This window comes from Phoca vitulina, unplaced genomic scaffold (genome assembly GCF_004348235.1).
Source record: "Phoca vitulina isolate PV1807 unplaced genomic scaffold, GSC_HSeal_1.0 scaffold33, whole genome shotgun sequence".
Taxonomy (NCBI): Eukaryota; Metazoa; Chordata; class Mammalia; order Carnivora; family Phocidae; genus Phoca; species Phoca vitulina.
Window position 1 is genome coordinate 14,032,859 of NW_022589736.1, and position 26,371 is coordinate 14,059,229.

At 46.7% G+C, this 26,371-nt stretch overlaps 1 protein-coding gene and 1 non-coding gene across 3 annotated transcripts in view; both read left to right on the forward strand.

Annotated features, from left to right (window-relative positions):
* Positions 1-26,371, forward strand: part of CAMK1D (calcium/calmodulin dependent protein kinase ID) — a 420,413-nt gene that overhangs the window by 76,388 nt on the left and 317,654 nt on the right. The window lies entirely within an intron of this gene.
* Positions 1,960-2,084, forward strand: LOC116645712. The gene has a single exon (XR_004302012.1). It is a non-coding gene; the product is annotated as a U6atac minor spliceosomal RNA (small nuclear RNA).

Below are 26,371 nucleotides of genomic sequence, written 5' to 3' on the forward strand. Positions count from 1 at the left end.
CTGGAAACCTCCCCCTGGCTGGCATCTTTCTCTGGGTGTTGCTGTGCTGTCATATACCCATTTATACAACTTTTCTCACCTCTGGTTCCATTCTTCATTTTGTTCATAAGGAAACGTATCACCCTCCAACACGCATGTCTGCACATTTTCATGCTCTAACAGTCTCCAGACTTGCTGACAATAGGGCTAAGCCAGACTGGTCATGCATACTCTTAAGTTTTTTGGGGTAGGGGATGGTAGCCACCGGAAAGTTGTAGTTGAGCGAGGATTAGCTCTCCTCTTACAGCCTCATGACCAGCTTAAATGACAGCAAGTTTCCGAACAAATTCAGCATCAAGACACTTCTTAAACAAATGGGTATTAGCACTCAGGCAGAATCTAATCCATACGTTCCATTCTGTCACCTGAAGTTCCAGCTCTGTGTCCTCTTAGGTGCTCTGACAACCACTTAGGATGAAAGCTTCTCTTGAAGCAAAGTTGCCAATATTCCAAAAGCAGGATTCCATTTCCATTATGATAGGCATCAGGCAGCCCAGAAGTCCTCCAAACCAATGGCTGGACCATTTTGGGATCAAGTCTAAGGGTACAGGCCCTGGGCCTTGTCGGATGGAGTCTTGTACCCTGTCGGTTCAAGGATAGAGACTATCTAAACTGTTTTACCCCATTCTTAACGCTCATCGTGCTAATTAACCTCTGATTTCATCAAGAAAAAAAATCATTCCTCACATTCATTTTGCTAGTCAGCAGCGGAGCTAATATTACTCAAATATAAATAACAGGAGCTGTTCTAGTTGGCTGTTCCTGGAGTAAGGACCAGCTCAGGATGCTGAGATATAATTTATAGTAAAGATAACAAATTTCAGAATTTTTTAACCTATCTAAGGACCCCCTAGATCAAGATGTAGAACATTTCCAGCACCTTTGAAAGCTCTCTGGTACCCTTTTCCTCAGTCAGAATAATGCCCTTCCTTCTCAAAGGTAATCACCGTTCTGACCTCTGTCACCACAAATTAGTTTTGCTGGTTTGAATTTCATATAATGGAATCATACTTAAGTTTTGTGAGTTTCCTTCATGTTGTATAAATTGTTCATTTTTTCCCATTGATCTGTAGTGTTCCATTGTATGAAATTTAGATACCCATTCTATACTTGGTAGACATTTTATTATTTCCAGTTTGAGGCTATTGTGAATAAAGTAGCTAAAAACATTCTTGAACATGTCTTGGTGAATTATTGATTAAGGTAACTAACTGTCCCTAGAATTGGTTTATAGTCACAAATACAGAGAGAACATCATATTGTTCATAACACATGGTTTTGAAGTATATTAAATGGATCATACAGAACTGTATCAAACAAGGGAATAGAGTCTAGTATGTTTGTATTTAGCAAAGTATATGCTGGAACAAAAGGAGATCACTGCTTTTGTGCTCCTTGACTGTAATAAATATTCTAAGTCAGAGGGTCAGCTTCCTGAGAGCCGAGATTCTCATGTGAAAGTATGTTGTTTCCTCATGCCTTCTCTGGAAGGGTGGGAAAAAGACCTTTTCATTAATTCTGCAAATAGGCATCATTTTCTAATTTTAGGTTGTCACTGTGAAAAAAAACTCATGAATTACTAAAAAAACTCAGAATATCAACTACTTTTGGGGGTCCCTGCATTGGAATGAATAAGGTTTTTAAATATTCATTTATGTTTTTCTTTCCATGTCATTTTGGGTATTGTGATGAAAAGAAAGTATTTGCTGCTGATTTAGAATCCCTGAATACTCTTATAAAAATTTAATTCCACCATATTAACTAGGCTTTCAAGGCTTTTTTAGAGGGCCTGTTTTCCTCTAATAGGTTACTAGTGGGAAAATCTGTTAGCCTAGAAAACTGATGGATGGAAGTAGAATAGGGAAACTGAACTCCGGCTACCATTGGGATGCTGCATTGATTTAAAATTTCAAAGGGTCTGTGTTTTATGAAAGTGAAGAATCAGGTTAGCACTCCCCTTGACGAGAATGGAAAAATATTCTGGTGCCCTGTAACACACACACACATTGAAGCTATCACCACCATGGCACTTAACAATATTTCTTAACAACCGTACAGTGTAAACCAACATTACAGATGTCCTGTTCTGGGAGTCTTCCCCCCCCCCCCACACCTGCACGCATACCTAGGTGACACCTACACAAGGGCAGTGTTGAAGGTTTGCGTGTAACACCAGAGCACCAGGAGCAACCAGATGTAGGGCAGTCTGTGAGGGAGTGGTTGAATGATGCTGTCCTTGTGCAGTGGGTGCTGTGTGGTTGTTAAAAGAGGGTGATGATGTGTGTTCTGACGTGGAATGGTGTCCAGGTACATTGCCACGTGAAAGAAACAAGCTGGAGACTGGTGTATTGACTATGGTACCTTTATGTAAGAAAGGTGGGGATCTGGAGATATATAGGGGAATTTGCTTATATTTGCATAGAGAAACACTGGAAAGATAAACAAGAAACGACTACAGACGCGGATCTGTAGCAGTCAGTGGGGAACGTAGGGGTTGGGAGTAGGTGTAGGAATGGCTCCGTCTGCATGTATCTTTTTATACTGTGTTGACTTTTGGAATTCTGCCGAAGACAACCCACCGACAAAAGTGAATCTGTCTGGGCATGCCACTTGACATTGAACTAGACCAAGAGCCCATGGCAGAGGGAAGCCGGTTGAATGCATCATGAAAGGGTGAGGTCATCCACTCCATTTCCTTTCTCAAAAGCTCTCAAGTTCAGTCATTCAATCACAGGGGCTTACTGAACCAGTCTGCCTGTGTGATGTGCCAGGCACTATTTTAGGTGCTGCCCGTGGGAGCCTTAGGGTCCAAGCTTTCATGGAGCTGCTTGAAGGGACAAACAACAAGGAGATGATGAGCGAGGGGGAGAAGGCTTATGCTTTTGGACCCCGGGGAAGGAGGTGAGAGCAGTTACCGCTGAGGTCAGGAGGGAGGTTAACTGCTGATCTGTATTCCTGCGTGTCTGAGCTGAGTTTGTGCATAATATTGTCGCCATAGGATAATAAAGTGGGGTAAATTCTCACTTTCATTCTTTGGCTACAGCGATCAGGATGTCATTTTACCATAATCTCATTATCCCTTCAGTTAAGTTTCAAATAAAGAAACACATTTTAGCAGTCACTGTACCCCAATCTACTACTGTGTTGGTAGGAGACCAGAATTTAGGTGAATAAATCAAAAGTTGATTTGACCATTATAGTTTGTCTTCACAACAGTGGAGCTGGATTTGGGATCATGTTATCGCTATGATTTGTGACTATAACCATAGGTTATTAAACAGAAAAAATATTACTCTGACAAGTCTGTTATTTTTTTCCACTCAGAAAGTGGTTAAATGTAAATCATCCCTTTACTGTGACGTATTAGTTATAGCAAATTGAAACACGCACACCCCCCAACAGAGTGCTCATGTTCCACGTATCTTCAAGGCAGTTATTTTCTGAAAATACTGTAGAGATGTTCCCACGGTAGATGATGTAGATATTTGCAACATTTCTCCTCTGTTTATTTTTTTTTCTCATTCTGGTCTTTTAACTGGCAGATTTCTCTTTCACCGTTTCTGAATCAGATGAAATATTAATACGGTTATTTTTTAAAATTTCAACAATGACATGATTTTTTAAAGGGAGAGATCTTTATTTTTTCCTCTGTGCCTTTCAGTTCCATTAAGTTTTGGTGAAACTGGAGAAACAGAGATCAGAGGCCATAGGAAATTGTGACGGTCAACGTGCTTCTCGCATCTCCACTTCTCCGACGGCTTAAGTCTTGCTCAGATTTGATGGAATAAAAACACGGAGACTGGCAGCCAGAGTTGGGAGTCTGGAATTTTCCTGGCAACCAAAGACCAAAATACAGATCTATCTGGAGCCGGCATATTCACAAACAATCGTAGGTTTGTGATTTAGTGAAGAAAGCACCAGAAGTCAGTTTTAAGTAAAAAAAAAAAAAAAAAAAAAAATGCAGAGTAATGCAGATCCTTACTTTATAATCCCAATAAAGTGTTCTCTGTAGAATAGTAAGGAAACGCGCAGGGGTCCCAGGGATCCTCTGTCATCCTAGGGGATGCACAGAAATGTAATGGCCATGGAGACTTGCCAGTGTGTTTTCCTCTTGCCCACTGCTTAAGAGACTTGGGTCATCTGGGAGGACTGGCCATCTGGGGACTTTGTCAGAGCTGTTCTCTCTTGGAATCTCCGGGCAAACTCAGGAGGATGTGGTCTCTGCTTCCTGGTAGGTGAGCTCTTCCACTCTGCCCTCTGCCCTGGCCTTACAGGAATGTGTGACATCACTGGGCCTGGCTGTGGGAGTCACCGGAGCCACTCCCTGATGGTGTGACTGTTCGCAGTGTCCATTGCTAGCACAGCAAGGCTATGCGCAAGCGTGATGCAAGGAATCTGGGCACCGTGAGGGTCTACGTCCGGTGTCACGCTAGGTTGTGTTTTCTTTCTGAAGTTCATTTCCAGAGAGGAAATAAGAACCACAGGGATGCAAAGGTGAGAACGGACGATGGAGCAAATTCTCTGATGCCTTTTGCCATTTAGGGGGATGTTTGTAGAGTAAGCGTATCCAAAAGCGGTGCAGCAGCCTGTGAAATCCCTCATAATTTTGGGGGTGTTCTTCCCCTACGACTGTGGCCCCTACAGGCTTCTAATAGAAGACTAGTCACACCGGGGGGAGACTGCGTTGCTTTGCCACGGCAGCTTTGGGGGAAGAAGTTTGTTGCCTATCATAGAAACCAAAGAATTGCTTTTCTTGGAAGCAACTCCGTTTTCTAACCACACAGTAAACTGTTCTCTGGTGTCCACTTTGCGTGAATATTCTCAGCCAACACTTCTTATATCTTCTGCACACAGCATGATCCCTGGCTCCTTGCTGAGTCAGCGAAGGAAGACGAGTGTATGTTTCAAACAGTTTTAGTGTTCCGCCAAAGCCCAAATTCCTTTAATCTCATGACAAATAAATTTTTCATATTTTACCGAATTGACAATTTGTTATGTCTGGCCTGTTAAGAGGTTTTTTTTTTTTTTTTTTTTGTATTGAAGACTGGAGTTTATTTTATTTATTTATTTATTTATTTATTTGATGTAGTGTTCCATGATTCATTGTTTGTGTATAACACCCAGTGCTCCATTCAATACGTGCCCTCTTTAATAGCCATCACCAGGCTGACCCATCCAAGACATGAACAGACATTTTTCCAAAGAAGACATCCAAGTGGCCAACCAGACACATGTTAAGAGTTTTTTAAACTGCTGCTGGGCATTTGACCATATTTGTGGGAGTCCCAAGGCAGTCCGACAGAATGGGTGTAAAATACGATAGTCATGAGGACAACAAACATAGCTGATATTTGTATATTGCATTGGTGTTCACGACAGGCAATTTCTGTGTCGCGTGTGTTATTCAACAGGCGATGGATTGGAGGACAGGCCCAACAGGCCAACTTGAGTCAAGGAGCTTTTATTTCTAACCAGTTGCAGTAATAGGTTCCTTTCATGTTGGTGAGAAGACTCAGAGGGCAACACTTAGCAGCGACATGGACAAGGAACAATCTGGGTGGGCTGGGGAGAAGTGGTGTACACTACACCAAAGAAGGTGCATCTCTTGGCCAAATTCTGTTGAGCAAACAGTGGCTGAAATTTGTGGCAGGAGCAAACTTATTTCTTCCCTGATTAGGTTAGGGAAACAGAATAAGCACTAAGAGGGTTTTCGTTTTTTGTTTTTAAGATTTTATTTATTTATTTGAGAGAGAGAGAGCACAAGTGGAGGGAGGGGCAGTGGGAGAGGAAGAGTGAGAGGGAGAAGCAGACTTCCTGCTGGGAGGCGGAGGCTCCATCCCAGGACCTCCAGATCACAACCTGAGCTGAAGTCAGATGCTGAATGACTGAGCCACCCAGGTGCCCCTCTAAGAGGTTTTTAACAAAATATTATATGTATATAAATGTATCACATGTGGGTACTTATTAGTATTTATTAGTAAATTCGGTCATGTATTTATATTCAGAAGTTGCTCTTTTTAAGTAAACAAAATTCATAACCCGCCAGCACATTTTGTATATATATCAACCGATTTTCTCATGTCTGAGGTTGCTGCTGGTGTTTTCACTACCAAGTTCCTGGTGTCTTTTTTCTCCCCCCCCACCTAGGGCCCATGACTTGAAGGATGTGATATTAACGCTGAGCTGGGTTCTGAAAGCCTGGTTAAAATGTATCTCAAAACAGTAATAAAGCTCACTGGCTCTTCCCTGTCTTTTTCCCATGATTGTTGAACGACTAAGTGAGAAATTAAGATGATTGATGTGCAGACATCTAGCACAGGCCTTGGCAGATGGGTGTTCAGTAAATTGGTATTTTCCCTCAACCTCAATAGTGCTGTGTTTTCCTTCCTCCCTCCCTTTCTCCCTCTCTCACTCCTTCCTCCCTCCCTCCCTTCCTTCCTTCCTTTCAGTAGGCTCCACGCCCAACATGGGGCTTGAACTCACAGCCCTGAGATCAAGAGTTGCATGCTCTCCCACCTGAGCCAGTCAGGTGCCCCTCAATAGTGCTTTTCAGGCTTCCCCTGAGTACTCTCAAGTGCAGAGAGTGGTGAACACATGAACTCGGGCGACTCTGGGTGTCTCACGGACTCCCATTGAGGAACACCGATGTTCTAGGAAGATGTGCCATTGTAACCTTGTGACTCCACCTACTTCCAGGCCCACGTACTATGGTTTGCGAAGTTTAGTGTTAGTGGCTAGTGTTGGACAAGGCAGAAGGGAGGGGTCAATATATTCACCCCAAATATGTTTTGTCATGTTTGATATTCTTTGGAATTTGGCCACTTATGTATGGTTTATAAGGCCATTCTCTTAAGCAGGTTAGATTGAAAAACACACCTGTGCCCAGTCATTCTGGACATCGGGCGGGGAGTCATCATTCCTAAATTCTGCGTTTGCGTGTACACCTAAAATGTGGAAATCTGATGAGAACACACTTGTACTTAGTGTTCTGTGGACTTCAGTTACATGCAGAGCTTTAATGGTGGATTTCTTATTGAAGGGTAAGATAATGGGACAACATTTCTTTACTAACTCAGATAAATGAAAATAAAAAAGAAATCCTCCTACTCATCTGGGCATTTCTGTAGCAGCTACTAATTATAGATGATCCTCGATTGCCCATGAACTCAGGGATTCTTGTAGATAATATAAATTCTTTGATAATTGAAAATTTTCACTTTGGTTGTTTCTTCTTGTTTCTATGGAACCAATCTTATTTTAAAAACAACTTTTGACAGAAGAGCTAACATTGTGAGCAATCACCACATGTTCTATCGAGGTGTCTCATTTAATCACTGCTTCAGCTCTGCAATGTGGGTGTTACCCCGCTGTTCTAGATGAAGAGACAGAGGTTCAGGAAGGTTAATGCAGGGCCACCCACTGAGTCATAGAGCTGGGCTCTAACCTCACCTCTCTGACTCAAGACTCATTCTCTGTCTCTCAGACTACTACCTATCCACTGGTAGGAAGATGGTAAAATGTCCTGCAAGATAGGAGGAGGCCCAGAAAAGGCTAACATAATCATGAATCATCAATTCCTGAGTGACCAAGAATTAACAAATATTTGAGTTAGCTTTTGTTTCTTCATACAAAAGTATTGACAAGTATTATAAGGAGCAAATGAGTTAATGGATTAGAAATACTTTGGTAAGTACAACCAGCTCTAAATATACTAAGGAGGATTGTCGGTCCCTTAAACCTCTGCCCTTTGAGAAGAATCTGTGTCTGGGACTGTGCCTTTGGCCTTTCTGAGTTACAGGATGGTCACTATGATAGCTCCGAAGAAGGGAAAATTTTTCTGACAAAAATATAACACAGTATCACAACCAGGATGTTGATATTGATAGAGTCCACCCATGTCATTCCTATGATCTGCTGATTTTGTTCAAATATTTTTAAAAAGATGTATTTATTGGGGCGCCTGGGTGGCTCAGTCGTTAGGCGCCTGCCTTCGGCTCAGGTCATGATCCCAGAGTCCTGGGATGGAGCCCCGCATCGGGCTCCCTGCTCGGCGGGAAGCCTGCTTCTCCCTCTCCCACCCCCCCTGCTTGTGTTCCTTCTCTCGCTGTGTCTCTCTCTGTCAAATAAATAAATAAAATCTTTAAAAAAAAAAGATGTATTTATTTATTTTGAGAGAGAGAGAGAGAGTGCATGTGTGAGCAGGGGGGAGGTGCAGGGGTGGGGCAGAGGGAGAGGGAGAGAGAGAATCTCAAGCAGACTCCACACTGAGCGCAGAGCCCATCATGGGGCTCTATCCCATGACCCTGAGATCATGACCTGAGCCAAAACCAAGAGTTGGATGCTCAACCGACTGAGCCACCCAGGCGTCCCTCTTCAAATATTTTTTTAGAAAAGTGCTTTTAAAATGGTGAAGTAAGATTGGGGAGAAAAAACAAAAAGCTAGATTGTAGGCTCCTGTGGCAAAGGTGGACCCAGAACTTGGTGAAACTGTGTTGGGGCGAGGCTGGTGTCCAGCTGCAGAGCAGAGCTGAGTGTGGGACGACTAGGGGGTCCCCCGTGGGGGAGGAGAGGTTTCCCAGGGTGGCAGGCTTGGGGCTGAGCACAATCTGTTTGGCAGCCCAGAGGCAAGGACGGAGGGTTGTCCTGCCATTTCCAGGGCTGAGGCGGCCACTCGTGGGTGCCCTGACCACTGTGACCTCCCTGCTCCAGCCACGCGGCAAGAACACGTGCCGTGGTTTAGGCTTACAGGGGCCCTAAGTCTGGTCTGCACCCAAATCCCAGACCACACCCGCCGCCTTCCGAACCAGAATTTCCAGAAGCCTTGAGAATTAGCCTGTCTTTGTCCTTCTTTCCTTTCGTGTGGTTGTTTTTCTTATTGGATTCAGGTGAGCAAATAATGAGGCATTGGAGGGCTGGTGGTGCCCTTTTTATTCATGATTTAGCAGTCTCTTAACCAAATCTCATCGGCATTGTGCAGCCCGCACAGCGTCGTGCTGGAAAGGTGGGTCATTAATGCTGATGGAAATGAAGTCAACTTCTCCCTAGGGAGACATTTCCAGGGAATGAGGACCCGAAGCTCCCCTGATACCGAGGAGGCGGGGTGAGGAGAGGATAGTGGTGCGGAAGGCAGGAGCCCGTTATGTTTCTGGGACCCTTGAAGCCCAGGGTCCCACTGAGCCAAAGGAGCTTCTCTGAAGTGGGAACATGGCCTTGTTTCTATTTTGGGAGAGAAAAAAAACCACCCAGCGTTTTTACACTCCCGAATTGAATCCAGCCTTCTAGGTTAGAAGATAGAGGTTCCCCCCACACACACAGTCCCCCTTTTCCGACTTAAAAGCCTCTGGGTTTCAGCCTGTATAAGTAACTAACTCACAGTTAACTCTTCACTCTGAGCCAGGCCTTCCCTTAGCGATGGGCAGGCTGCTGGAATTACGTCACTGCTTTCGCTGGGCCCTCGCCAAGAAAGGCAACATTTGCATAATATTCCCTTATTTGGTTGGCCACCTTCTGCTATAGATCTGGAAAATAAAAGACACACCTTTCACAGGAATTACTAGTTCTTAAACAAATAACTACATAACAACTGCTTACGATGTGGGAACCCTGAGAACTTTTTCCAGGAAAAGCTAATATAATAAAATGCTTTGGCAAACGTGCTTATAGTATAATATTATTTAATAAGAGTTTAAGAATCCAGTTTTTAAATTTGCAGCTTCTGGAGAAAATAATGTTTTATTTTACTTGGAGAACTATTTAGTTGAAATGACCCTTTCAAGGGATTTGGAAAATGCACATGTTCAATTATTCTTTCAAGCCTTTTTATATAATCGGTTCTCACAGAACCTTGTTATTCCTGGCAGATTTTTTTTTTTCTCTGTTCTCATTTTTTTGGTTTACCAGGTTAGTCTTTTTTTTTTTTTAAGTATTGAACATTTTCTTCAGAGCATATTCTGATATTTAAGGAAATGGATGAATACCAGAAAGAAAGGGTGGTGAATTTCTGCTTCATTGCTTTGGATTTTTCTTTGGATCCAAAGATATGTCTCAATGATTCCAAATGTTCACATATTAGTAAGCAACCAGATAATTAGTTTTTTTAGATTATTGCAGAATATCCATTATTATATAAATACAGCTAGCCTCGAGGGCTACACTTGCCTCCTAGATTTCATGATGACTTTCTCGAATGCTTTTGAAAACTTTGACTCTCTATATAGTACATGGAGGCTTGCTTTGTAAATGAAAGAAAGTGTGCTTCCCCCCACCCCTTATGTGATAAAGACTTGAAGAAGAATATGAAAATTGGCTCTCATCTTCTGACATAACCACTGTTAAGTTATAAAAATATATTTTCCAGGCTTTTTCTATGCATAGTTAACACAATTACTTTCCTATTGTGTATTGTTTCTTGCAGTTGTCATTAAATGACATATCCTGGGCATTTTCTCATATTGTAAATCTTCCCCCCAATACTGTATATGCCTTTTGAATCCCAGGAAACCCAGTCCTAGCTTGAAGCGTGCACCATGACCCAGTGTGCCCCCACCTCTATACTGACTGGGGCCCCAGGGTGTGTGTGGGTCAGGGAGGGGGTCCCACTTGCCTTCCCAAAGTCAGAGTGCCATAAGCATCCTCTCATCTCTCTCTGCTCCCTCCCCCTCCTCTTTTTCCTCCATGTGTGTTTTCCTATGTTTATTTTTAGTCTTTCTCATTTGCCAGTATCGATCCAAAGCTGGGGGCTGAGTGGCCGTTCACTGATCACGGAGTCTGCTCGTGGGTAAGCCCACTGCAGGCTGTGGGGAGCAGGCTGGCTCCTCCTGGGAAGTTAGCCCCGGCCTGCATCGGTATGTTCCGTACACGGGCGGGCCAGCTGCCTTTATGATTCTCTGTCACGTTCCCTTTTGGGCCCGAGATCATGTGTTCTCCTTGTTGACTTCTAACAGGAAACAGCACCTCATTGAAGATGGCGAACCTGTATTTTAGGGGCTGGCATGGGGCTGGCTTTGCCTATCAGGTGACCGACCATGTGAAACGTGTCCTGGCTCTTTGACTAGAGCGTAGCCACCCAAAGCCTGAGGGTCCACAGGTCAGGAGCTCACCTGACTGCCAGGCTGCTGGCCAAGGCCCCTTAGCTTGCAAGTCCCTGGGAATCGGGAAGCGCAGGGCTGGAGCACTCCTCCCCACAGCCTGGGCTCCCCACCCACCTCTCCACTTGCCAGACGGGTCTCCGATTTCTTCCTTGATTGCTTGTGTAGAACAAGGACAGACACGTTGAAAAGGCATAATTTGGAGCTTGACTGCAAGTGCCCATTTAACGTGAGAGGTGTCTGCCTTTCTTATCCTCCCCGTTGTCAGGATGCAGCCTCTTTGGGCTTTTGGGCGTGTAACTCCCTTTACTGAGGTGCGAAGGCGTGTAAAGATATAGACGACATGCTGTCCATGCGCTTCCCCATCGTTGGTCTCTCTGGGTCTAAATTTGTCAAATGCATTGATGGTTTGGGCCCTGGTGAGACCCGTGAGCCTCCGTGGCCTGTACACAGCATCCCTGTGTCCTTTGATTCTTTCCCTCCTGTGATTAAAACCCTTGCTTCTCCTCCTCTCTCCTGAGTGCACCCCTTTTCCTCCACAGCTGCTCCACCTGTCTCCTTCCTTCCTCCCTTCATTCCTGGGCTCAGTCTCACACTTTGACTGCACAGCATTCGTTCACTCGTTCATTCATTCGTGAGTATGCCAGGCCCGTTGCTCGAGGCTCAGTGCACAGTGATATGCAGCACGGTTCCTGCCTCTCAGGAGCCTGATGCTCATTACCTGGGGAGTCAGGGAGGCTGGGAAGTAGCCAAGGTAGGGGTCGCAAGGGTCAACAGAAACCCAGGAAAGTGGGCATAAGTCCGTGCGGGAGTCAGGAAAGCCATCAGTGGTGAAGTGACACCCCTTAAAGCGTTTGCGAGGCCAGTGTGGGGCAGAGGGAAGGGGACGTGCAGGCAGAAGGAACAGCACATGCGGAGGCTGGAGGCATTCACAGTGTGGCGTGTTCGTGAAAATGCACCATGCGGAAAGCAAGGTCGGAAGTTGCCCTGGGAGAAAGCAGGCTGTGGCCACACCACAAAGTCCCTTGCAGAGCAGAAGGATAACAACAGCTAGGACTTCCATGGTCCTTATTAGGCGCAAGACACTGAGCATATTTACAGACATAGGTTCCTTTATCCCTTATACCAACTCTAGAGGTAGGAACTGTTACTGTCTTCATTTTACAGAGGACAGAGCTAAGATCAGAGGGGCTGGAATGGACAGAAGGTCCTCCGGACAGAGGGTGGAGCCAGGCTTCGGGCCAGGGAGTCCTCTGGGTAACTGCACGGCCAGAGCTCGCTCTCCCCGAGGCCCAGAGCTCGCTCTCCCCGAGGCCCAGTGGCCACGTCTTACACTCGAGGGCTAGACTTGTCCTGCGGGCTTCGGGCAGCGACAGGAAGGGGTTAATTGGTGGGGAAAACGATCTGAAATTTGTACAGATCATTCTTTAGAGACAGATGGAGATTTGATCTAGGAAGGCTGCTTAGAAGGCCCTGCCGTTGTTGTGTGGGAATCTGGTGGAACGTCTTATAGAATGGCTTTCTCAGAATTCTACATCCCGAAAAGGCAGCTCTGGGGCCTATTTTTAAACCAATGCTAGTTTATAACGAAGCATGCCCTATATGTTAATAGAATTGAATGTGTGAATTCAATAATCAATATGTTTATGTGATTTTGCTATACAATAAAAAGAATTTTTTTTTTATTAGAAACTTTTCTTGAGTCACTTTGGACCTTCCTTCCACTTCTAGGTCTGATGGGAGGTGGGCCGTTTTGCTAAGAGTAGCTCTGGGGAAGCCTCTAGTTCCTCTGTGATGGGGTCCCTAACTGGTACCTCTTCCAGGAGTTGTTTTTTTTTTTTAACCATTATTTAAATTGTAGTATGGTGGCGCCTGAGTGGCTCAGTTGGTTAAGTGTCCGACTCTTGGTTTTGGCTCAGCTCATGATCTTAGGGTCATGAGATCGAGCCCTGTGTTGGGCTCCACGCTTAGTGTGGAGTCTGCTTGAGATTCTCTCTCTCCCTCTCCGTCTGCCCCTCCCTCTGCTCATGCATACGCTCTCTCTTTCTCAAATAAATAAATAAATAAAATCTTAAAAAATAAATTTTAGTAAAATATACATAACATACACTTTACCATTTTAACCATTTTTATACCTACAGTTCAGTGGCATTAAGTACATTCACAGGGCTGCACAACCATCCCTACCACCCATCCCTAGAACTCTTTTTGTCTTCCAGAACTGAAACTCTGTACCAATTAAACAATAACTCCCCGTATCCCCTCACCCTCCAGCCCTTAGAACACGTAGTCTGAGTCTAATCTTTTTTTTCTGAGGTTTTTTTTTTTTTAGGATTCCACATAGAAGTGAGATCACTCAGTACCTGTCTTTCTCTGTCTGACTTATTTCACTCCACATAATGCCTTCAGGTTCCATCCATGTTGCTGCAAATGATAGGACTTCGTGTTTTTTATGGCTGAATATTTCATTGTGTACATACACGCCACAACTTCTTATTCAAAGATGGTTACGTTTCTTTACCGAAATTCTCTTGTCAGGTCAGGACTTTTTGTTTTGGGTGCCTTTTGGGAGGATTAATATTTTCTTGGTTTGTTTTGAAGGTGACAGATGGAAGTAGGCGAGTAATTGGATGTTGAATGTTGTAAGAATTTCCACCTAAATTTTTGTACCGTACTTTGAACTTGAATTTGGGGCGAGTCGTTACAACTGTTCTCTTACTAGCACCCCATTGTGTGACCTTGTCAGCCCCTTCCCATAGGCTTGCCAATCCTCGTTCCTAGCAGACCCGGCTCTTCATTTCCTCTGCTCCACGTCCCGTTACCATAGAATCGGAAGGAACCACACAGGAGGAGGAATGGACTTAGGGGAAGGCTAATGGGTTCACTTTCGCGGTGTCTTGACTTTGAGATGTTGGTGGACCATCAGGCGGAGGTATGTAGGTGGGTGGATAGGAAGATCTGGTGCTTAGGATTGACCTGAAGCTGACATAGCTCTGGACGCCATCCTAGTGCCCGGGAGGATGCGGTTGCCCGAGAGAGAGAAGGCACAGAGGGGAAGACCTTCCTCTTCTTTGTCTATTCCTGTATCCATTTTGGGTGACAGAGTGAACAATAGGCCAAGATTTAAAGGTGGCCTCCAACCCGGAGCTGTGTCCCATTCCTCTGTCTTCCTGTGCACAGACTCCAGAGAGGAAGAGTGGGGTTTCAGGAGACATGCTGGGGAGATGGGCTGAGGCGTGGCAGCTACGTGGGCCAGGGGAGAGGAGTCTGCAGAAGGGGCTGGGAAGGGGGTCAGGGGAATAACTGTGAACCAGGGCAGGTGGTGTGCTGGGAGCCAAAGGGAGGAGGTTGGGGGAGGTGGGAGGGACCACATGCTTGACAAGGGTCCACTGCCTCTGGCTGTGAGGAGGCCCTCGTCATCTCTTCCAGAATTGTTACAGGTAATGGTCGTTTATAATCCAAGATGGGATCCTTCCAGCGGGCTCTCTCCTTAGCTCTTGAATTCCAGATGCTCTGTCAGTCAGCACATGATGCTTCTTATCACCGTTCCTTACCAAAAATACCCTTCAGCAATTCAGAACACGTTCTAAACACTTCGGTGACACATTTTAAGTACCAGTATTTGAACTCAGACACATCTCGTTCTCTCTGGAGGCAACTCCTCAAAACTCATGCTACCCTTATTTTAACAATAAAATGGGGTACACTTTTATTCCCTGGGACTCCCAACCCCCAAGATACTCGAGGAGCGGGAGTTGGTAGGATCACAAGTAACATGGGATAGTGACCCCGAGACACTGGGGGACCTGGGGTAATGCACAGTAATATCTGTGGGTTTCCTTCAACTTCTCTCCTCCGACTGTCCTTTAACCCACTTCCCTGAGCCTCAGGGCTGTCATGGATTCTACGCTCGTTCTAGCTGTTTCTGAATGCGTTCCACTGACCGTTGATAATAATAGGTACAGTGTATTGAGTGCCGGCCGTGTTTGGGGCACTGTACCAAGTGCTTGACATGTATTATCTCATTTAATTCTTACACTATAGGGTAACACTATAGGGTAACACCCGATGGGGTGAGTGTTGTTACCCTCGGTTCCGAATGAGAAAATTGTGACTAGAAAATTGAGGTAAGTTTCTTGAAGCCGGTGGTTCTCAAAGTTGAGTGGACATCAGAATCCCCTGGAAGGTTTGTTAAAACACGGACTATCTGGCCCCACCCCCAGCATTTCTGATTGGGGAGGGAGCTCTGCGATGGAGCCGGAGAAGCTGCATTTCTAACAAGTTCCCAGGTGCTGCAGCTGCTGGTGTCAGGGACCACACTTTGGGAACCGCCGCTCTGAGCTGCTCATCTAAATGCAGGACAGGGATTCCCACCAGGGCCTGGCTGACTGCAGGTGTCTCTTCCCTTTACGGGAAGTACAGCTTCCCAGGAACCTTCGAGGAGGGAAGCCGGCTCACTGCCCTGGATGGACTCAGGGCTTCCTAGTAGAAGATTCAAGTGAGGGGTCGTCTCTTTCAGGTGAGCTCCTGGCATGCGTGGGCAGGTGTCCTGAGGCAAAGGGAACGGTTGGAGGCAGGAGCTATGGGAGGGCACTGTCCATACAGAACTTAGAACAATAGTAACATCAACTAAAAGTCAGTCTGCTTTATTATCACTCTCTCCTGGCAATTCTAAACAGTGCCTGTGATAAATACGCTTCTCCTCCACTCCCTTTGTATGCCTCTGCCTGGCGGCTAAAGATAAAAACACCCGAACACCCTTCCTTGTTGGGGTTCTGGGAAGCTCAGGAACCTTGTCTTCGCTTCTCTGTTTTCCATAGGAGTGAGTGCTCAGTCCACATCGAATTGGTCAATCCTTCCTCCTTCACCTCATTTTTAATACTAATAACCTACTTGAAAATACTCAAGGAAGAAATAAAAGACTACAGAGCCCTACATTTGGTAGGCAAGTTGCATAGCCGTGCCTTACTTTAGCTCTCACCGCTGACCCCCGGACAAACACGAGCCCTTTGAATTCTCACAACGACCTTGTGAGGCAGATTCTGTTGTCCCCGTGTCACGGGGTTAGTTAAGTGACTTGCCAAGGTCAGACAGCTAGTGAGTGGGCAGAGCCAGGATTCCAGCCAGGTAGCCTCGCTCAAGCCGCATGTGCTTAACCACTGCGCCCTGCTGCTCTTTGAGCTGTCAGTCGGTGCTCTGTAAGTGCACACTGGAGGGACACACTGGAATAGGCATATTAGATGCCAGTTGGGGTGGATCACTCACTCTACCAAGGTGGTTACTCTGGGTCCACTCAGGATGGCGGAAAATCCCTCCACGATGCATCCCTGTCTTTCTCACGGGCCCTGCAGTGTTCACCTCCACTGTAATGAAATGTGTTTTCCCTGGAGGGGGTGGTTGCGGGTATTTATAGAGCGTCTTATAGCTGAAGAGCTCCAGAAGCAACAATTACCTCTTTAATCCTCTTAGCAATTCTGAAAAGAGGGAAGTGAACTGGCATAGCCTGCCCCAGCTCCCTCTCCTTGTTTCCCTCCACACCTGCCCCTGTCTCCAGAATGCTTGGCAGCAAGGTGGGAAGAAGAGGGGCACGGGCGGGGTGGGGGGAGTAAGTCGTTTCTTGGAGTCCCATGAGAGCCGGGGGACGTGGGGGCTCCTGGTGGAGGGCTCAGGGCAGCTCCCCTGCATCCCACTTTCCTTTGTACTGCCTGGTAGCTAAATGGAGAAATAACCTTCTTCCTGCTAAAGAAAGCTCACCAGCCCCTTTCACTATTCTCCTTCCGCCCAAGGAAAGAAAGTTTGAATAATAGAATTTTTTTTTTTCCTTCTCAAGCAGTGAATTCTTCTGTCTTGGCAGCTACAGTGTTCAAGACAAGCTATTCAGAGGAATAGCAGAGAAAATGAAAGGGGATGAGGTTCTGGGAAACTTCTTTTCAGTGTGAGTGGGTTTTTTCCATATGCGCATATATATGACACACGTATTTGCATCTCTGCAGCCTACTGGGCATGCATGATAAATAGCCCGTGGTTGTGACTGTCTTTTGTTATGCGGATGTAATTGAATTCAGTGGCAGCACCTGAGGATATACTGTGAGGAGATAAGGCTTATTTTGATCATCTGAACCCACCAATGGGATGCCGTGATGGTGATGGAGGGTTCCCTGTTTATGCCAATATTTTCTGTTACTAAGGGTAGAATCAAGCGTGGATGAGTAAGATCTGCTCTTGCTTGGATTTGGGAGATTTTCAGACGTTAGGATCTCCTCTTTCAGGGTTGTCAATAATCATTTCCCTGGCCAGATCACGGGGCTTGCTAAGTGTGCAAAAGAGATAATGTAGTTAGAGAAATTTCACCCTTAGCTTCCTGTTCCTTTTATCTCGTGATCCTTCATTGTCATGTCTGGCTGGATCAGCTTCTCCTACCTGCCGTTAACCATCTCTTCCCGGCCACTGTGTGCGTGGAGCTGGGGGAAGCCCCCAGATTCCAGACTTTGGGAGGCTCCGATCTATCTTAGTTGAGGGAGCCATCATTCAGTCTCATGCTTTGTTTTAAAATTGTTTTTGTATTTTTAATGAGGTGATTTCATACCTGAGTAACAGTGATGGCTCCAAGTTCAGGCCGGTGCAACGTCCTAACCGGAAAAGGGCAGGGCACAGAGTCAGCATTCTGAATGCTTCCCTCTGTGCTCATCCATGCACCTGTCACCCATGAGTTTGGCCATTGGAAAGACATAAATATTGCACCAGCTGTGTGCTGAGCTCTGGCTTGCCCCCCAAGACTCCCACCTCCTCCCCGGTCTGGCCCGAGCCCTGCCGTCCCTTCTCCTCTCCTCTCCTCACGTGCCTTCCTTCCCTGCAGCCAACAGTACCCAGTCACTGGATAAAACAGGAAGAAGGATGAATGAATTAAGGCCTTTGAAATTGGTCATATGGTACTTCTACCTCCTTCCCTCCAGGAAGGCAAAGATCAGAGACTGGAGAGCTGTCATTATCCTCCACATAATTATACGAGAGAGCCAAAGTTCTTGGAAACGCCAGGAAAGGCAGGGAGCTCTTCCAAGACGGCCGAGGGAAGCCAGCAGGGACATTAGCTCCGGGGGGTGGGGGGGTGGGGGAGGATGAGCTCATACAAGGGGACCACTGTGCAGCGGAAATAATGACTTCCCCGGGCTGCGGACTCAGAAAACAGCTTCCAAGGGCTGGCTCGTGGAGTTCAGCCTGGTTTGTGGCTTTCTTTAGATGTTCTCCAAGTTTCTTACTAGTGTTATGAGGCCACTCTGCAACTGCTTCTGGGGCGACAGTGACTCTGGGGCTCGGGGCTGCGTGTGTGCTCACGGAGGGCAGGTGTGCCAAGAAGGGACCGCCGGCTCCACTGTGTGCCCAGCTGAGTCTCTTCTTGGCTTCTTCCTTCCTCCTCTGATGCAGCCTTTTTCTTTTATTTCACTAATTCCCATCTGCTGAGGAAAGGTTTCATACCCAGTTCCCGTCCAGCGAGGAAAGGTTTGCTTTTCCGATTCGTGGGCTGAGCACAGCAGAGCAGAGGGGAACGAACCCTCCTCAAGGAAAAGCTATAGCATTCTGCATGTTTTCGCTGCTACCCATGCGGGTAGTTCTAAGTAAGAATGCAAACAGGCCTGAAATAGAATGTATTAGTAAGTGTAACAAGGGAGCGAGGTGTATTTTTAGCAAATGTGGCTAAAGCCGATGATGGCGGTGAGAAATGGATATGAGGGAAGGGTGGGAGCTGGGGCTGAGGATCGTGGCTGCCTCTGGCCCTCCCCCTGCGTAGAAAGACTGATGGGGCCTGAGGACACCCGGGCTCCTGGTGGACGGGGCTTCTTGAGGGTACTGTGCTGGTTCTAGAGCCCCTTATGCTCCTGCTTCCGCCTGTCATGGCAGTGTGACTGTGGTGAACCCAGGGACGGGAGTCCAGAAGGACCAGGGCAGCAAACCAGCACGTTGGGGGGAAGCTCGCCCACTGAGACATGGCTGCCGCCAGCCACCTCTCTTGGTGGAGGACAGGGAAGGTCTGGTCAGACGAAGCCTCGAAAGCTGGAGAAAGTCAAGGCCCTGGTTGGCGGGCTGTGAGCACTGCAGGAATCCTGGGAGGGAAGGCGGGGACTCCGATGGTGAGGGCCACACCTCCCCAAACTCTCTCTAATTCAGTGTTTTTATCTGTGAACAGAGAGTGTTAATACTTTCTCAGGGAGTCATGAGTCCAAGGTCACAGAGAAGGGAAGGTTAGAACTTTGAGAAGAAAATCGCTTGAAATGCCAAGATGTGATCTTATTTGTTTCCCTGCAGATTAGCTAGGGTTTAACACCTGATAGCAATAGGAGTCTGTGAATCCCTCTTGCAAGGGCACTATTTGCGGTAGAACAAAGTTTAACCCCAGCTGAGTCTTCCTGGTGTCCATCTGACGCTCTGGCTACAAGATTGCCCAGAAAACCTGGTGCTAAAGCAGTTTCCCACCCGGGGGTCCCATGGCTGGGCTCCATTTCTGCAGTCTGGTCTCTCCGTGTCGGCCACGTTCACTCTGGGATCCTCAGATTCATGTGGGGCCTGTTCACCTACTCCTGTATTCTCCCTTGCAGAAGATGGGCATCACCGTTGTAATGGTGTCAGTTTGACTGGGCCACAGGGTGCCCAGACATTTGGTCAAACATTATTCTGGGTGTTTCTGTGAGTTGTGTTTTTGGATCAGATTAACCTTTAAATCAGCAGACTGAGTAAAGCAGATTGCCCTCCCTAATGAAATGGGCCTTATTCAATCAGTTGAAGGCCTGAATAGAATAAAAGGCTGAACTGCTCCCAAATAAAAGGGAATTCCTCCTGCCTGACAGCCTTTTAACTGGGACATTGACCTCTTCCTGCTTTTGGGTTCCAGTTGCAACATTGGCTCTTCTGGGGGCTTGAGCCTGCAAGCCTTCAGAATGAACTGCACCATCGGCTCCCCTGGGTCTCCAGCTTGCTGACTCATACTCTAGATCTTGGGACTTGTCTGCCTCCATAATCACGTGCACCAATTATAACTATAATAAATCTCTTTATTTATTGGTTCTGTTTCTGGTTCTATGCTTTGGTTTCTCTGTAGAACCCTAGCTAGTACAACCATCTGCCAAATTAAAGCATACTTTGTGGCCCAAAGGCCCTCTTATCTAGGATAGGATTTCATGAGAAGGCAGGGAGTGAGCAGAGCAGACAAATTTGAGATCTCATCATTTAGTCTTTGTGTAGCAGGCAGTGGGGCAGAGACTTATAGCTATAGGGGCCTTGCTTTTTTTTAATCAATTTTTTATTTAAATTTTATTTAGTTAACATAGTGTATTATTAGTTTCAGAGGCAGAGTTTAGTGATTCATCAGTTGCATACAACACCCAGTGCTCATTACTTCAAGTGCCCTTCTTAATGTCCATCACCCAGTTACCCCATTGCCTCACCACCCCCCTCCAGCAACCCTCAGTTGTTCAGTTTGTTCCCTATAGCTAAGAGTCTCTTATGCTTTGCCTCTCTCTCTGTTTTTATCTTATTTTATTTTCCTTCCCTTCCCCTAGGTTCATTTGTTTTGTTTCTTAAATTTCACATATGAGTGAAATCATATGGTATTTGTCTTTCTCTGACTGACTTATTTCGCTTAGCATAACACCCTCTAGTTCTATCCACGTCTTTGTAAATAGCAAGATTTCATTCTTTTTGATGGCCCAGTAATATTCCATTGTATATATATATATATATATATATATATATATATATATACACCACATCTTCTTTATCCATTCTTCTGTTGATGGACATCTAGGCTCTTCCCATAGTTTGGCTATTATAGACATTGCTGCTATAAACACTGGGGTGCAGGTGCCCCTTTGAATCACTATGTATCCTTTGGGTAAATACCTAGTAGGGTAGTTGCTGGGTCATAGGGTAGTTCTATTTCTAAATTTTTGAGGAACCTCCATACTGTTTTCCAGAGTGGCTGCACCAGCTTGCATTCCCACCAACAGTGTAGGAGGGTTCCCCTTTCTCCGCATCCTCGCCAACATCTGTCGTTTCCTGACTTGTTAATTTTAGCCATTCTGATTGGTGTGAGGTGGTATCTCATTGTGGTTTTGATTTGTGTTTCCCTGATGCCGAGTGACGTGGGAGCATTTTTTCATATGTCTGTCGGCCATTTGAATGTCTTCTTTGCAGAAATGTCTGTTCATGTCTTCTGCCCATTTCTTGGCTGGATTATTTATTTTTTGGGTGTTGAGTTTGATAAGTTGTTTGTAGATTTTGGATACTAGCCCTTTATCTGATATGTCATTTGCAAATATCTTCTCCCATTCTGTAGGCTGCCTTTTCGTTTTGTTGACTGTTTCCTTTGCTGTGCAGAAGCTTTTTATCTTGATGAAGTCCCAGTAGTTCATTTTTGCTTTTGTTTCCCTTGCCTCTGGAGATGTGACTGGGAAGAAGTTGCTGCGGCTGAGGTAAAAGAGGTTGCTGCCTGTGTTCTCCTCAGGATTTTGATGGATTGCTGTCTCACATTTAGGTCTTTCATCCATTTTGAGTTTATTTTTGTGTATGGTGTAAGAAAGTGGTCCATTTTCACTCTTCTGCATGTGGCTGTCACAGGGGCCCTGCTTTTAGGAAACTCAATGCACAAAAATTTAAACCTGTGCAAAAGGACAAAGGGAGAAATTAGGAGCTATCTTTTCACATTGAAATAGGATTCTTCTGAGGTCCCTTTAATGAACAAGTTCTCTGTTTTATTTGGAAAATTCTGATTTGTGCATAGATTACCTCAAATGAAGTACCCCTCTGGCGCCCTTCATGCCCTACTGGACCTCCCAGATATGTCACTGATGTGGCCTTTAATTCCATGGGATACATCCGCTACCTTTGGCTCACACAGATCTTACCAAGACATCCTTGGCCCCTGCTATTTTCTGCTCTCCAAGTTTTATTATGATGATGTTATCGATGGACGCCTGGGTGGCTCCGTCGGTTGGGGCATCTGACTTCAGCTCAGGTCATGATCCTGGGGTCCTGGGATCGAGCCCCACGTAGGGCTCCCTGCTCAGAGGGGAGCCTGCTTCTACCTCTTCTCCCTTCTCGTGCTCTCTCTCTTTCTGTCTCAAATAAATAAAATCTTAAAAAAAAGCTTTTATGATGTTATCAATGCAGTAGATTGGTGTGATATCTTTTGGGAAAGAGCGATGACCAGTGACCCTTTGGCACAGCCCTGAAGCAAGATGATGAAGAGTTACGAGAGACTGCTGCCCAACCAGGCAAAAACAAACGTCTGCTGTTCTCCATTTGTGGTGGTGCAGAAAAAAGTACGCACATTTTTTTTTTTTAAGATTTTATTTATTTATTTCAGACAGAGAGAGAGAATGCGCAGGGGAGAAGGGCAGAAAGAGAAGCAGGCTCCCGGCTGAGCAGGGAGCCCGATGCTGGGCTCGACCCAGGACCCTGGGATCATGACCTGAACCGAAGGCTGATGCTTAACCGACCGAGCCACCCAGGTGCCCAAAAGTACACACTTTTTAAAGTCGGTGCCGGCATTGAAAGTACCAGGGGCCGTGTTGATTTATTTCAGGAGAGAGACCCCATCTGGAAGAGCAGTGGCAATTAGAACAACTACCTTAGGGGTGCCTGGGTGGGTCAGTTGGTTAAGCGACTGCCTTCGGCTCAGGTCATGATCCTGGAGTCTCAGAATCGAGTCCCACATTGGGCTCCCTGCTCAGTGTGGGGGTCTGCTTCTCCCCCGACCCTCCCCCTTCTCGTGCTCTCTCTCTCAGTCTCTCTCTCAAATAAATAAATAATAATAATAAATATTAAAAAAAAAAGATTTAGGGGCGCCTGGGTGGCTCAGTCGTTAAGCGTCTGCCTTCAGCTCAGGTGGTCCTGGGATCGAGCCCGCATCGGGCTCCCTGCTCTGTGCGAAGCCTGCTTCTCCCTCTCCCGGTCCCCCTCCTTGTGTTCTCTCTCTCTTTCCCAAGTCCCCTCCCTTCACAGATGTTGTCTGCTTTCATTCTTACCACATCATTCACTCGAAGGTAGAAGTGACTGATAACAGCCTAGTATCATACCTGTGCTTCATAGAGTGGCAAGTCTGAGGTGAGGTTTTCAAGGTTAACTCTTTCAAGGGTGCAGATTTTTTTTTCTGAGGTTGGAGAGCTTCCGAGGTCCCTGAAACCACAGAGGCGGGTGCCCAAATCACGTACGTGATGGTAGCAAAATACACCTGGGGATGCTTCCTGTGCCCTGGACGCGTATCCTATGGGAAAATGCCTTTGTCTTCAGAGTCCCCTACTGAGCCCCAAATGAAGGGTTGACTTATCAGACCACAGCAGTAAGCAATAGTGACTGTGATGTGGGTGCCAGAGTCCATTTTTAAATATAGACCGTCTACGTGACCTAAATGAATGGAATGCTTTCCCCCCGTCCCCTTCCAGGGTAGTTATCATAGTGTGTAGCTGCCTGTGTTCTTGGGACCCATCCACGCTCTCTTCTGCACTATTACCTTGCGTGGCCTTGGGTTGACCATCTGCCCCAGCGGCTGTTTATAGGCGAAGGCCGGCTCAGCAGAGAGCCGTGTGCGGCCAGGAGTTCGGCGCCCTCAGCACGAGGGGAATGTGTTGCTGGACACCGTGTTGCCCTGCTCCAGAAAGCGCGGGACAGCTGTGGAGGGGACCGCCACACTTGCAGGCGCCTCCAGGCGCTAAAAGTGTTGGTGTCACATGGCCAGGCCACGGGAGGGAATAGGCGGGTGCCACTCCGGTGTGTCTCCGGCTTTCTCTGGGTGCAATCCCTAGCAGCCCCCTGCGTGCCAGCAGCGTGCCCTGCACCCTGCACCAGAGCCATTGCTGGGAAGCCTTAACTGGCCTGGGAAGCCTTAACTGGCCCGGGAAGCCACTTGAGGGTTGTCCCCTCCCTGCCTGGTGCGCGGGGGCACAGGACTCGAGAGACATTGTTTTGAAATTAATTACAGTGTGATAAGTGTTGTGAAACAGCAATACTGCCCTTGGAGCTGTCATCAAAGCCAGCTGCTAGCAGGGCGCTGGGACACTGTGACTTGCTAGATTCTTCTACCACCCGCGGCTGTTCGGCTCCCGCGGTGTGGAAAGGGCACCCGGGGACCTGGCTCAGCTTAATCAGAGGACAGGGAAGGGGTGGGGGAGGGGGAAGGTTTACAGACAGAGGGAGGAGACAGGACGGTGTCGAAGGAAAATGCCAGGATGCCAGCCCCACTGCCCCTCGGTTAACGTGCCCAGCATGATGGAGTCAGGCTGGGCTCACCGGCTTCATTCGCTAGGTAACGGAAAGGAAAATAATGCCTTGTGGACACCAGGGATTTGACAAATGTTTATTGAGTTGGACACATCACATTTCCATGGCCCATTTCCTTGCCTTTCCCAGAACCCTCCTGCTCCGTGTGCATTTGGTTGTAACTATGGGTCACTGGAGGGTATGAGCGTGCGTGTGTTATCAGCTGAATGTTTGTGTCCCCCCAAAAGTCGAATGTTGAAACCTAACCCCCAGTGTGATGGTGTCTGTAGGTGGGGCTTTGGGGAGGTGATTAGGTCATAGGGTGGAACCCTCACGATGGTGCTAGTGCCCTTATGAATGAGACCCCAGCGAGTTTTCTCCCTGTTTCTGCCACGTGAGGACACAGTCTGTGAACCAGGAAGGGGGCTCTCAGCAGACCTTGATCTTGGGCTTCCCACCTTCAGACCTGTAAGAAGTAAATGCCCGTTGTTTAGAAGCCAGCCAGTCTGTAGTATTTTGTTATAGCAGCCTGAACGGGCTAAGACAGTGTGCCAGGAGTCTGAAGACAGAATCTCAAGCTTTGAAAAAAATATCTGGGGATGTCTGGGCTGCACTGTTCTGGTATATAACTGACGGTGGTTAATTGAGCTCATCAGGCTGGACAGAGTAGTCGCCAGACGTAGGGCAGAGGTTAAATCGAGTGATACTGCTTTTGTCGGGAATACTTATATTTATCTTATTAACTTGTTTTTTGCTATAAAATTAATCCAGCCTCATGGGGAAAGGTCACTTTAAATTTACGTTTTGAGTGATGCAAGGATAAGGAGGTGCATTTTTTTTTTTTCCTGTGTTGGGGTCGGGGGAAGAAATTCCTGTGTCTACAAGAAAATTCTGCCAGAATAAAAGATCCCCAAATGCACCATGGGAGACAGAGTGGAGGGTGGCTGGAGCCTCTCTCCGTCATTTACCAGCTCTGAGAACCAGGCAGGTCATCCTTCATCGTCACATGTGAAGTATGTCACAGGCTTAACTGAGATAAAATACTGTGGATTTTGTGACTGCAGTCCCAGGGGCTGTTCTCTCCAAGGTGGGAGGTTCATAGCAGAGAGCCTAGAACACCTTCACCATGGATCTTATTCACCAGCAAGCTGGAGTGACAGGAATACACACACAGGGGCGCCTGGGTGGCTCAGTCGGTTAAGTGGCCGACTCTTGATTTCGGCTCAGGTCATGATCTTGGGGTCCTGGGAATGAGCCTGGAGTTGGAGTCGGGCTCCGAGCTCAGCAGGGAGTCTGTTTGAGGATTCTCTCCCTCTCCCTCTGCCCCTCCCCCCACTTGTGCACTCTCTCTCTCAACTAAATAAATCTAAAAAAAAAAAAAAAATGCACACACAGCTGCCCTCATTTGCAGCCATAATTGTTCATTCAAGGGACCTGTGGCAAGAGGGGAGACCTTCCCAATCCAGGGAGCTGGCTGCTCTCCTCCCATAGTTGCCTATGGGTCTCCAGCCTGCCCACCTGGTATGCATGAGTGACCAGCAGGGGTGGAGCTTGGGGCTCCCTGAGCTGGATGTAAGGGCCTGCCTGCTCCTGGCTCTGCAGTTGACCCCAGATTGTTCATCTCTTTAGGGTGATTTCGTAGCCCCACTCTCTGGCTGGGCACAGATTATTAGCTCCCATGGCTCCAATTCTGTGCCAGCTTTGGCAGGTGAAACAGGTTTTATTAATGGGTGAAACTCTTGAACACTTGCTTTATATATTCTTACTAATAAGAGGGCATTGTAATATGGTTTTTTGTTTTGTTTTGTTTTGCCATGTAGGCAAATATTCTTATGACACAAGCTCTATAAACAATGTTTGCAGTCTCCGGTCTGTTCCTTGGCTGTCCAGAAAACAGGTCTTGCCTGTGTCTCTTAGAAGGCAAGTGGCGGGGCTCCTGAGTGGCTCAGTCGGTTAAGCGTCTGCCTTCGGCTCAGGTCATGATCTCGGGGTTCTGG